This window comes from Schistocerca gregaria, chromosome 8 (genome assembly GCF_023897955.1).
Source record: "Schistocerca gregaria isolate iqSchGreg1 chromosome 8, iqSchGreg1.2, whole genome shotgun sequence".
In the NCBI taxonomy this organism is placed as follows: Eukaryota; Metazoa; Arthropoda; class Insecta; order Orthoptera; family Acrididae; genus Schistocerca; species Schistocerca gregaria.
In genome coordinates, this window is record NC_064927.1 from 283862423 (window position 1) to 283874739 (window position 12317).

The window sequence follows — 12317 nt, forward strand, 5'->3', positions numbered from 1 at the left end:
GCAAGGCCGTTTTGGTTAATGTTGCAAGGCCAGATCAGTCAATCATCCAGACTGTTGCCCCTGCAACTACTGAAAAGGCTGCTGCCCCTCTTCAGGAACCACACGTTTGTCTGGCCTCTCAACAGATACCCCTCCGTTGTGGTTGCACCTACGGTACGGCCATCTGTATCGCTGAGGCACGCAAGCCTCCCCACCAACGGCAAGGTCCATGGTTCATGGGGGGGAAATTGAATGTATGTAGTTAAATTCTGTGGTTTGAAACTTAGTTCGTTGTTAGGAATGATTTCTGTTTGTGTTAGGTTCTTATGTGCTCAATATTCTGTCATTATTAGTATTTAGAAAATTCCAGAGTGATTGGCATAATCTTCATTACGCAGTATAATAAATCAAATAAATTATTTATCATATAGACATAATTTAAATCAAGATAAAGTTTTCTTATTTACTATCTCTTTTTTCTTCTTAGCTTCCGACCTGAAAAAAATTTCTTAGACGATTTTGTATTTTTTTAATCTGTAGACATGGAGTTGTGCTTTCCATTCGTGGTTTGTTATTCACTTATCTGCTTGTCTCTTAATTACTTTTTATATGCTTCTATGTGAAACTTACGTAAATTTCTAGGTCGGTATAATCCAACTATTTTGTCTGTTCTAGGATTTTGTAACAAATACAACCCAGCATATGGAATGTGAGGAGTAATGTATGGGCCTTCAAGAAGAAGCGCCTATGTGACGTTACGTCGCTTCAATGCACAAGATTTTGGTTGAGTACGCAAAAATACTTGCATGTCTATTGTAGATTCTTGAGTTCGTTTATAGTTTTGTCAAATCCGTGTTTTCTGATTCTGGCATTATTTGCTTGGATAATTAATACATCTCGTATCTTGTTCTCAAAAGATTCCGGTTTTCCATGAATCTTCGGAAGGGGATCACAACATTCGATACTTTCCTTTACATCTAACGTAAATCTGTAGGTGTATAATTTGAGTCATATACTGGAAAATTATTGTAAATGTCCCCCAAAAGAGACAAATAGTTTACTTGAAACGATTCCCTGACATGTACGTTCACATTAAAAGGATTTAGTTCGTTGAATACCCTTTCACGCGAATGAGATTGAGAGCAAAATTTTGACATAAGGATAATTTTGATGTCATTATCTTTCAAAATCTTCCTCCACTTATAATCTGTCTAATATGACGCCTTGTCCGAAACGATGGCGACAGATTTGCCAACGCTAGGTATATAATCTCTACTTATTCGTTTAATGATTATGTTGGCTTCCCAAATTTTATGACATAAAGTTTATCATATTTTGAGAATAGGTCATACAGAGCCAGTACAACTTTACACCTCCTCTACTTCTTGAATACTGTCCACTTATTTCTTTAAGTTTACAGGGAATAATAGAATGTAATTCTACTTTGTAACCTAGATTCTCAAACTTTGCCTTTTGACAAATGGTATATGATTTTTTTTAAGTTTATCAATTTTTTTCCTCATGTTTGTAAAATAACAGCACGTGTTTAGTTTCTGCATGCATTATGTCATAGTGTCTCCAAGTAAAATATGTATGCCAGAAGAGATTTGTTTATGATTCTTGTGGAATACAAACGCACCATTGATTACTGTCTGAACATGGAGAGAATAAGACGTCCTGCTATTTATAATGCTTTCCAATAGCATGCTCAGGATTGTTTGCTATTGTCGATCTTACTTGCTCCATTTGGCATCAGCATTATGCAGTGTTGACATATTCGTACACAATTTCTAGATACAATTGACGGTAGTATTCGTCCTTCATCAACATGTTGCGATAATCGTTCATATGTTTCAAATCATCTACGTCATGAGATAGTCCCTGAAGGAGACCTGACAACACGTCTGCAATTATCTTCTCTTTTCCGTTAAAGTATTTTATTTCGAACGTGTAGTTCGGCAATTGCGATAATCCTGGATGTACAAGTTTATATGTTATTAAAAAGGTTAACGCCTGGTGATCGCGTATACCTTCACATGTCTTCCAAAAATACACTCCTGGAAAATGAAATAAGAACACCGTGAATTCATTGTCCCAGGAAGGGGAAACTTTATTGACACATTCCTAGGGTTAAGATACAACACATGATCACACTGACAGAACCACAGGCACATAGACACAGGCAACAGAGCATGCACAATGTCGGCACTAGTACAGTGTATATCCACCTTTCGCAGCAATGCAGGCTGCTATTCTCCCATGGAGACGATCGTAGAGATGCTGGATGTAGTCCTGTGGAACGGCTTGCCATGCTATTTCCACCTGGCGCCTCAGTTGGACCAGCGTTCGTGCTGGACGTGCAGACCGCGTGAGACGACGCTTCATCCAGTCCCAAACATGCTCAATAGGGGACAGATCCGGAGATCTTGCTGGCCAGGGTAGTTGGCTTACACCTTCTAGAGCACGTTGGGTGGCACGGGATACATGCGGAGGTGCATTGTCCTGTTGGAACAGCAAGTTCCCTTGCCGGTCTAGGAATGGTAGAACGATGAGTTCGATGACGGTTTGGATGTACCGTGCACTATTCAGTGTCCCCTTGACGATCACCAGAGGTGTACGTCCAGTGTAGGAGATCGCTCCCCACACCATAATGCCGGGTGTTGGCCCTGTGTGCCTCGGTCGTATGCAGTCCTGATTGTGGCGCTCACGTGCACGGCGGCAAACACGCATACGACCATCATTGGCACCAAGGCAGAAGCGACTCTCATCGCTGAAGACGACACGTCTCCATTCGTCCCTCCATTCACGCCTGACGCGACACCACTGGAGGCGGGCTGCACGATGTTGGGGCTTGAGCGGAAGACAGCCTCACGGTGTGCGGGACCGTAGCCCAGCTTCATGGAGACGGTTGGAGCAACAGTGTCCCTAATTTGCTGAGAAGTGGCGGTGCGGTCCCTTACGGCACTGCGTAGGATCCTACGGTCTTGGCGTGCATCCGTGTGTCGCTGCGGTCCGGTCCCAGGTCGACGGGCACGTGCACCTTCCGCCGACCACTGGCGACAACATCGATGTACTGTGGAGACCTCACGCCCCACGTGTTGAGCAATTCGGCGGTACGTCCACCCGGCCTCCCGCATGCCCACTATACGCCCTCGCTCAAAGTCCGTCAACTGCACATACGGTTCACGTCCACGCTGTCGCGGCATGCTACCAGTGTTAAAGACTGCGATGGAGCTCCGTATGCCACGACAAACTGGCTGACACTGACGGCGGCAGTGCACAAATGCTGCGCAGCTGGCGCCATTCGACGGCCATCACCGCGGTTCCTGGTGTGTCCGCTGTGCCGTGCATGTGATTATTGCTTGTAGAGCCCTCTCGCAGTGTCCGGAGCAAGTATGGTGGGTCTGACACACCGGTGTCAATGTGTTCTTTTTTCCATTTCCAGGAGTGTATAATAGTTAAATTTATTAAAAAGCCATATAATTGCCAAGGTTTCCAACTTTGTGGTTCAATAAGGACATTCGCAGAGTTCGACTAGCAAAACCAATAATTTTTACCTCTTGGTCCTGCCCAGTTCCTACTACGTGATAAAAACATGATCGCAAGCCCTATGCATGATTCATCGCTTGCTGTACAGTAATCTTCACTAAGATCAGGATCACTGAAAATATTTGAGTTTACCAATGCTTCCTTTAGTCAGTTAAAATCTCGTGCACATTGTTCCGGCCAAACCCAAGCGTGGTTCTTCTTTAAAACTGAAAGCAAGTTTTTACTGTTGAGTAATTGATTTGGGGCGAAGCGGCTAATAAAATATAAGGCTAAACTCACGAGAGATTATGATTGGAAAATTGTTAACTCCATCCAGTTTACTAGTATCTATTCTAATGACTTCACAACTGATTGTGTGTCCCATGTGTTTAATCTTATTTCGCAGAAACTTCATTTGTTTAGATTTGCTGTTACATCAGCTTCTGCGAATTTACATAATGTCTTCTATAAAATACATATGTGTTTTCCCATGTCTGTGGAGCCAAGGACCTCACCAAACGTACAATGTCACCTTTTCCAGTAATTGTGTGCCTAGAACTGTGTCCCGAACATACACTGGGTCCGAATGGTAGTACGCAAAATCGGTAACTGCGGCCACAAAAAATAAACACGATATACTTCCTTGACTTTGTGCTTAATGATACTTGCAAAAAAATAATTTTTTATATCCACAGTTGATAAGTATCTTACCCGTAAAAAGTTTTGCAATTGTTCTTAGAAATTTTCTGATTTTGTTGATTGCATGCGCATCCAGAACAAAGCGTATATTTGCGGTCGGATGGCAATATGATGGTTCTATAACATTCCACTTAAGCACGTGCTTGATTTCTTCACGCACCGCAGACTGCTTGTACAGAGGAATCTTACGTGTTGTAACAAAAGATTTCGTGAGGTTTAACTTCCGTGTTCTATACATGTCTATTGATCACACCTGATTTGTTTGTAAATAGGTAAATGTAGTTTAGTTTACGAATAGTTTGTGTAATGTTTCTTGTTGCTGTTTCTTAATAACTGTAATTCCATTTACTTTATCGCTAGTTAGAGATTGTAGGTCTTCGAAGTGATGGTCAAATATAGGTTCATTTCTGGTAGTGTCATCTTATCCACATACTAACTGGATGTTGTATCCCGAACAGTGTTTATTGTAGCTCAGTGTCACGAATATTTGTTTTCTTACCTTATTTGATTTGCATCCAGCTGCAGTCAAGATTTGGCATTTTTGAACCGGAAATTCAGGTATCGATCTTAATTCAACCCTTTGTTTACAAAATTTGTAAATATGGCGCTAATCGTCGCTCCCGTATCAATCATAATACTCGTCGGTATACCACCTACAATACCTTTAGTCGTTGCTAGAATCATCTCATTTACTGGTGATCGCCACTGAGCATGATCCTCAAGTTGCTCGTCTGTTAAACTTGCACCATGATAATACCTTAGTAAACGTATGTGTGGCTTGTTTACATCCCTAATTATTCTTGTGTTTGTGTACTGTTCTTTATTCGGAGCGTCATGTCTGTAACTGTATCATCGTCGCATATGCATTCCTCAGCCACACATGGGGGTGAGTTGTGACCGTATTTTTTTTTTTTTTTGTCGAATGTGCGCTTGTTTGAGTGACTTCACTTGCCATCTCCACAGAACCCCTTCCTTGTTGACCTTAGCGAGGCCATATAGCCCAGCAAAACATCATTTTAAGAACTGAGACACTTGATGGTCTCCTACGACGCAGAACTTTTCTTCAGTAAGTTGTTAGTCCTCCTCTCAACGCTTTTTTTGGGATCAGCACAGGTCGTGCGATGCGCTGAATCAGAGGTTTTGAACGTAGTGCTGCTTGTCCAAAACAACGGTAGCATTGCCCTTCACCTCAGTCAAAATAATAATATGCAGATCAACTTTAAGTATACATAAAGCAACCCTCCCAGCGGCTGTAATATTACTCTTGGGTGGACGTACCCAGTCAACACGAAACATGCCTCCGTCCTAGCCTCCTGTACATCAGGGGACAATTTAAAATAAGCCTGATCTACAGCACCAGTAGACTCAACCACTGGCAAGTACGACTATGTGTAATGAATATCACACACTGAACATTTTAGACTGACCTGAAGATGGTTCGGTAAGGAGCTGAAACCGGTAATCAGATAAGAAAATTTGCCGTTTTGACATAAGATTTTTATCCGCACATGTTCTTAAACATTTCCTTGGAGCGGACTCCAAAGTTACTTTTAAGTGTGAAGACTTCTCTCTATAGAGAATGACAAGCTATGTTTGTTTGTTAGAAACTATTCCATCGAATCACGCTCGTATTTTGTACGTTAGGCAGCAGTGAGGAACTGTGTCGAGTTTCGTTCCGGAAAGAACATGGCACATACCTGGGCCGCTGTATCTCCTGCTTTCTGGGTCTCGTGCACGAACAGAGCGAGTCGGGTTCTCACACTTTCTGACGATCGTTGTTTTCGGAACTCATGATGATTCTTGGAGAGGGGATTTTTTTCTCCGGAAATGTTGTATTATAAAACATGTTCTAAATTTCTACAACTGACCGACGTCGGAGATATAGTTTTAAACATATGCTCGACAACCCTTATTGAAAACTGGACCTGTGTTTTCTGAAAATTGTTAAGAATACCTCGCTCCTCCAATAATCTACCGTACACCACTGCTTGAATAGAGGCAAGCTTTTCGTATTCTCTAGATATAATCGTACGGGTATTCCGTCAGGTCCTATGGCTTTCCTTCTGTTGAGCGATTCCAATTGATCTTATATGCTATATCAGTTATTATTTCGGCATCAGCCATTTTCTTGCGATGGTTTAAAGTAGGAGCTTACGTCAGCTCTTCCTCTGTGAAACATTTTTGGAAAAAGATGTTTAGTACTTCGGCCATTTTATGACGTCCTCCGTTTCAGTACCGTTATGGTCACACTGTGTCTAGACAGATGACTTTGATCCTTTTATTGATTTAGCAAAAGATCAAAACTTCGTAGCATTTTCTGTCAACTCGGTAGACAGAATTTTACTTTTTATTCTTTTGAACGATTCACTGAGGGCTCTCCTTAAGGCACTTTTGGGTCCTTTTAATTTTTTTTGTCTGTGAGACTTTTTGTTACGTTTAAAGTTGTAACAAACTTCGCTTTCATAGCAGCTTTCTGAGTGTCGAACGATGGCGGATTTTTTTCTATCCCTCACATGTCTGCTCTGTACATACCTGTCTAAAGCCCATTGTAAAGTGCTCTTACACTTCGTCTATTGATACTCGACGTTGTTAGTGCTGCAGGTGCAATTTTCGTGCCGACGAGTCGCGTACTCTGAAATCTTTTCGCTCCTGCTAAGCGGTAAGGTCTTTCTACTTTTCTTTGTATTCCTAATTTCATCCTTATTCAGTGACGCTGTAACGACCTGATGATCGCTTATTTCCTGGTCTGCGCTAACTGCGTCAAAAACTTCGGATCCGTTTGTCGCCAGCAGCACTAAAAAATAACCTTCACGGGTCTGTTCCCTGATTGACTGCTCAAGGTAATTTTGGGAAGAGGCATTTAAAACGATTTCATACGGTTCCCTGTCGTTATAATCAGCCCTAATCGCATGAGCCTCCCAGTCTATTGCAGGTAAGTTGAAGTGTGCACGTAAGAACACAACATGGCCAGGAAATTTACTTGATATGTTCTCCAAGTTTCTCCTCGAACATTCCCCGACTACTTCTCCTGAGACAGAGGGCCTATAAAAGCATTCGATGTCCATTTTTGATCTACTTTAATACTCGTTTTCACCGACATTACTTCGCATTCGTAATATGTACTAAACTCACTAGATGTAGTAGTATTTTTATGGATACAAATAGGCCTTCACCACTATTGTTCAACCTGTTTTTGCGATATACGTTCCAGTCGGAATTTAGAATTTCATTGTTACTGTCATCTGATTTCAGCCTGCTTCCTGTCCCTAACAGTATGGAGGTTATTGTTAACGTTTATAAGCGAGACTATTTCCGGGACCTTCGCATAGATAATCCTGGTGTTAAGAATTATTATGTTCAAATTATCTTTCTTCGAAATGCTATGGTGAATGCTGTTTCATCACAGCACTTCGAAGAAAGATAATTTGAATATAATAATGCTTAACATCAGGATCATTTATGGGAAGGTCCCGGAAATAGTCTCGCTTATAAACGCTAACAATAACCTCCATACTATTAGGGACAGAAAGTAGGCTGTTTAGCTTCTCCGGAAACAGAACACATCTCATCGGGCCTGTGGAAGGATCTCTCTATCCTAAAAAAACCCGCAGGTGCGCGCCCACGTACTCTGCTACTCCAGCAATCGCTTCCTGCGCGTAGTGTGCCCCTGATCCACTACCCAGATTCAGTAATTTTACAGTTGCAGCGAACAGGTTTAGCGATATGGAAAGCTCTTCTTCACTTTCAGCTCTGTGTTCTACTACCCTGATGAAATCTAGAGATAAATGTAAAGTTAGCTAACATACTCTTTAGTGTAATAACTTTGTTAAATCAGTACCTTCTTTCTAAGTATTTCATTCGTCCAGAGTTGGTTGACATTTACACAAAGGCTATCTAGAGTTCTATGATTCTGAAGCACTATCATAACTCATGCAATTGGCTGCGTTATGTAATTTCATTTACTCGTACAAGCTGCAGTACCAACGTGAATAAAATCTAATATTTTTTCTGTGCAAATGGAGATAAATTTAACGGATATCTTTTGCATTACAGAGAGTCATTTGATAAGTCTGTAGTTTATTATTTGTTGTCCCCATCATTTGTTGTGAAGTGGAACAATTGCAATATTTGTGGTTTTGGGAGAGCCACTCACTCCACAAACAATTTCACTAGTACTTCTCGTTTTAATGATTTCGGTTGCAACACCTTCACCTCAAAAGATTATACCAAAGCTATTAGCTTAATAAATCATACCAGCAAAATAATGGCACAAATTATTTACGGAATAACGAAAACACTAGTAGAAGCCAACCTTGGCGAAGAAGGGTTTGAGCTTTAGAGAAACGTAGGGACACTTAAGCAATACTGACCGTACGATTTATCTACGAGGATATGTTAAAGAAACGAAAAATTACGTTTATAGCATTTGTAGATTTAGAGGAGGCTTTTCTCAGTGTTGACTGCAATAGACTCTGAAATTTTGAAGGTATCAGGAACTAAATATATAGAGAGAAACATTATGTACACCTTGTGTAGAAACCAGCCCAGTTACAAGAATCGAGGAGCATGAACGGGAAGTAGTGACCGAGAAGGTAGAGAGAGAGTTGTAGCCTATCCGCGTGTCCTTCAGTCTGTACATGGGCAAACAGTAAAGGAGAAATTATGAGAAGAAATTAAGGGAAGAAGAAATAAAAACTGTGAGATTTGTCGACGACATTGCATTTTTCAGACATTTCTAAAGACTTTCTGGAGGAGTTGAATGTAATGGATTATGTCTCAGAAGCTCAACACAAATCAAACTAGAGTAATTAAGTGTAGTAGAACGTACTCAAGCAAAGGAGAAGAAATGAGATCAGGAAATGATACGCTAAAATTAGCAGCTTTGCTTCGCTATTTGGGCAGGAAAATAACTGACGATGCTGAAGAGGGGGAGTGTATAATACACGCTGTCAGTAATACATAAAGCATTTCTAAAGAAAAGGAGTTTGTTAGCATCCAGTAAACATATAAGAGTTTGGAAGTCCTCTCTGAAGGTATTTATCTAGAACATAGCCTTATACAGAACAGAAACGTGGATGATAATTATTTCAGGCAAGGAGAATATAAAAGTTTTTGAAACGTGGTGCCACAGAATGATGCAGAAGATTAGAGGGGAAGATCAAGGAATAATGAGACGGTTCTCAGTTTAACTTAGAAAGAAGTTTATGGAATAACTTGATTAAGAGAAAGGTCGGTGGATACGAAACATTGTGAGGCTTGAAAGTCAAAAATTGCACAGTGGAAAAGTTTTGACAGGGTAGAGTAGCCTGAAAAGCTGCATCAAACCAGTCTTCGGACTGAAGGCCACCACAAATGACGACATCCCATGGGCCTTTCCTTACTGACACCTCTAATTACTTTGTACGCGTCATCAAAATGTACTTCAGGAATGTATTTCTTTACTTTATTAACCGTGTTATGGTGTCGAAAATGGATTATAAAATTGTTGCTATTAATATTCTGTTTCAAACTTATGATTTCTAGGAAATTTATCCATGAACAGCATATAACGAGTGCAATGTTTCGTAAGGTGCCGCAGCGAAAGGCGAGGAAAAAATTCCGGCCTCTTCTCTGTGGAGAGTGGCTGAGAAGAAAAATAACGATCATTGCATGCTTGAAATTTAGCTTCGCGTTACGATAGGGTATGAGGACACCAGTACCGTCTTCCCTTAGAAGTAACATAATAAAGTTCTTCACGTAAGCAGTTCCGAAACTAGTTCAGGTTTCCTAGTGTGACTCACAATAAGAATCAAAGCTCCTAACTGTCAGTAACTCATTAGAGCACGCAGTTTACTATAAAGCTTCCTTACAACATACTCATTGCTAGATAACAGGAAGTTCGTTGTAGGTCAGATTATTTCATCCCAGAAATTGTAGGCCGTCGAATTTCACACACCACGGAACACTCCTGCTTACGTTCATATATAATATAACTATAGCATACATTAATTGTATTTTAATAATTGTAATAGGCCAAGAAGTTTTCTCGAAGACACACTCTGCTAGATTTAATCAGCATAGCTGTACGTTTTTAACTTAAATGCTGAAACTGAGGCGGTAAAAGCGACGAGTGTCGAAACATTTTGGGGCTCTTTCGAACTACTGATACTGGAGCGTGTAGCTAGAGAATCGTCGGAGTACATTCAAACCTTTTGTAATGGAACACACATTAATTACTAGTGCGGAGGGGCCTTGAACAAAATCGGTTACATTGCAGTAAAATTTGTTGTAAGTTGGCAGTGTTATATTGCTTGGTGCTAGTGTCGTTAGTAATATTCATTCTCAACTGTCAGTCATGAGTTACTGATGAGTATGGTTGCGAATGGCTCCATCATTCAAATTAAATATAATTTAGTATTTCCTTTAATCAGTACTCACATTGGGATCCGGTGACTTCCTGTATGGTCAACGTGGAATGTCCTCATAGACAGACAGACGGCAGAGCAGAGAGGGATGTGATAAGACGTCAGCCAATTGCACGCTGATCGATCCCTCTCTAGGACGATACGAGACAGCAACGGCCTCAATGTGAAGAGAACATAAGCGCCGGCCCCACTGGTCGCGGCCCACTTTTACAACAGCATCAAGATTAGGTACTTCAAGACCAGCGAATCAGACTTAAGAATTGTACATACTGAAGAGATTTCTTATTTGCTTGTTGCCCTTTCCTTGCGACACTTCCGTGTCAAATGTTGACGGTGTTGGGACAGCAACCAGCCACAAACTTACTTTCAGTTCCTTTATTCAAAGGGTGCCGGTATCGGCTTCGAATCGTTATGATTCATCTTCAGACAGTGTACACGCTTTTGTTATAACATGTGGTGCGTTTTGTACGGATTAATTGTCCTAAAATATAAGTAATACAAAATTATAAGCACGCCACACACAGGTGATTGCGTTACAGATTTTCGTTCGATGTGACTTACGTGAAATGTCGGTTTGTAGTGTTTGTTTTTATAACATACGTCCAACAGATGTGGATACATTCCCACTGCATTCTTATTGTTGTACACTGAACACTTTAGATTTGTCACTGAAAAGATTTCTACTACGCACCACATGTTTTGACACATACAAAGAGCTTACAAACATATGAGTATCGAAGATACTATGATATATCGTAACATTTGAAAATGTTTTATGTTTGGAAAAGGATAATATATTCACTTATGCTACTGAAATGCTTTTTACACTAGTACAGAGACATTAATACTGTTACATTAATTATAAAGTTGATCCTTTTTTGTAATGTATAGGTAAAATAGTACATTATTTAATTACATTTAGCATCATGAGGATTATACTAACAAATAAGTTTGGTCCTTGATCTGCAGATAGGCGTAGGAATGTTATTCGCTTTGGAGGTTGGAAAATAATTTTTGGAAATTTTTCAGGAAAGAGTGTTAGCTAACTTTGTTTGTTCATCAATTGTATAGTCTGGGGTGCTGTATTTGTGTGTGTTTATTTTTATTTCTTCTAATATATTCATAGTGGCTCCGTTTTCTGCTAGATGCAGGATTTTTAAGTTGTTCTCAGTGTTTCTTGCTGAATGGTTTTCTTCAGCAGTATGGGCTGCAAATGCAGATTTGTTGAATTTTCCAAGTCTTAAAGCATCAATGTGTTCTTTGTATCTAATTTCCAAGATTCTACCTGTCTGTCCAATGTAGAATTTTGGGCATGTATCAAATTAGAGTTTGTACATTCCTCTTTTATGGCAGGGAATCTTGGAGGTATTTACGTCATGGATAACTTTTTTTTGTAATTTATTATTCGTGGAAAAGCTGACTGTGATATTTTTCTTTTTAAATAAGTTTGCTATTTAGTATGATAGTGGGCCTATTTAGGGGAGAGTAGCATATTTAGGTTTGGTTTCTGTGGCACACTGATTTGGTTTGAAGTGACTGGTGTGAAGTGGATCTGTGGTTTTTGTCTCTATTTTGTTGTGGAGTTTTTCTATTATTATGGGTTTACATCAATTGTTATTATGAGCAACTGTTTTAATTATATATAATATTTGCCTTTAATGGAGATTCTTCACTCATCGCTGAAGAGAACGTGATGCCAATCCTGAG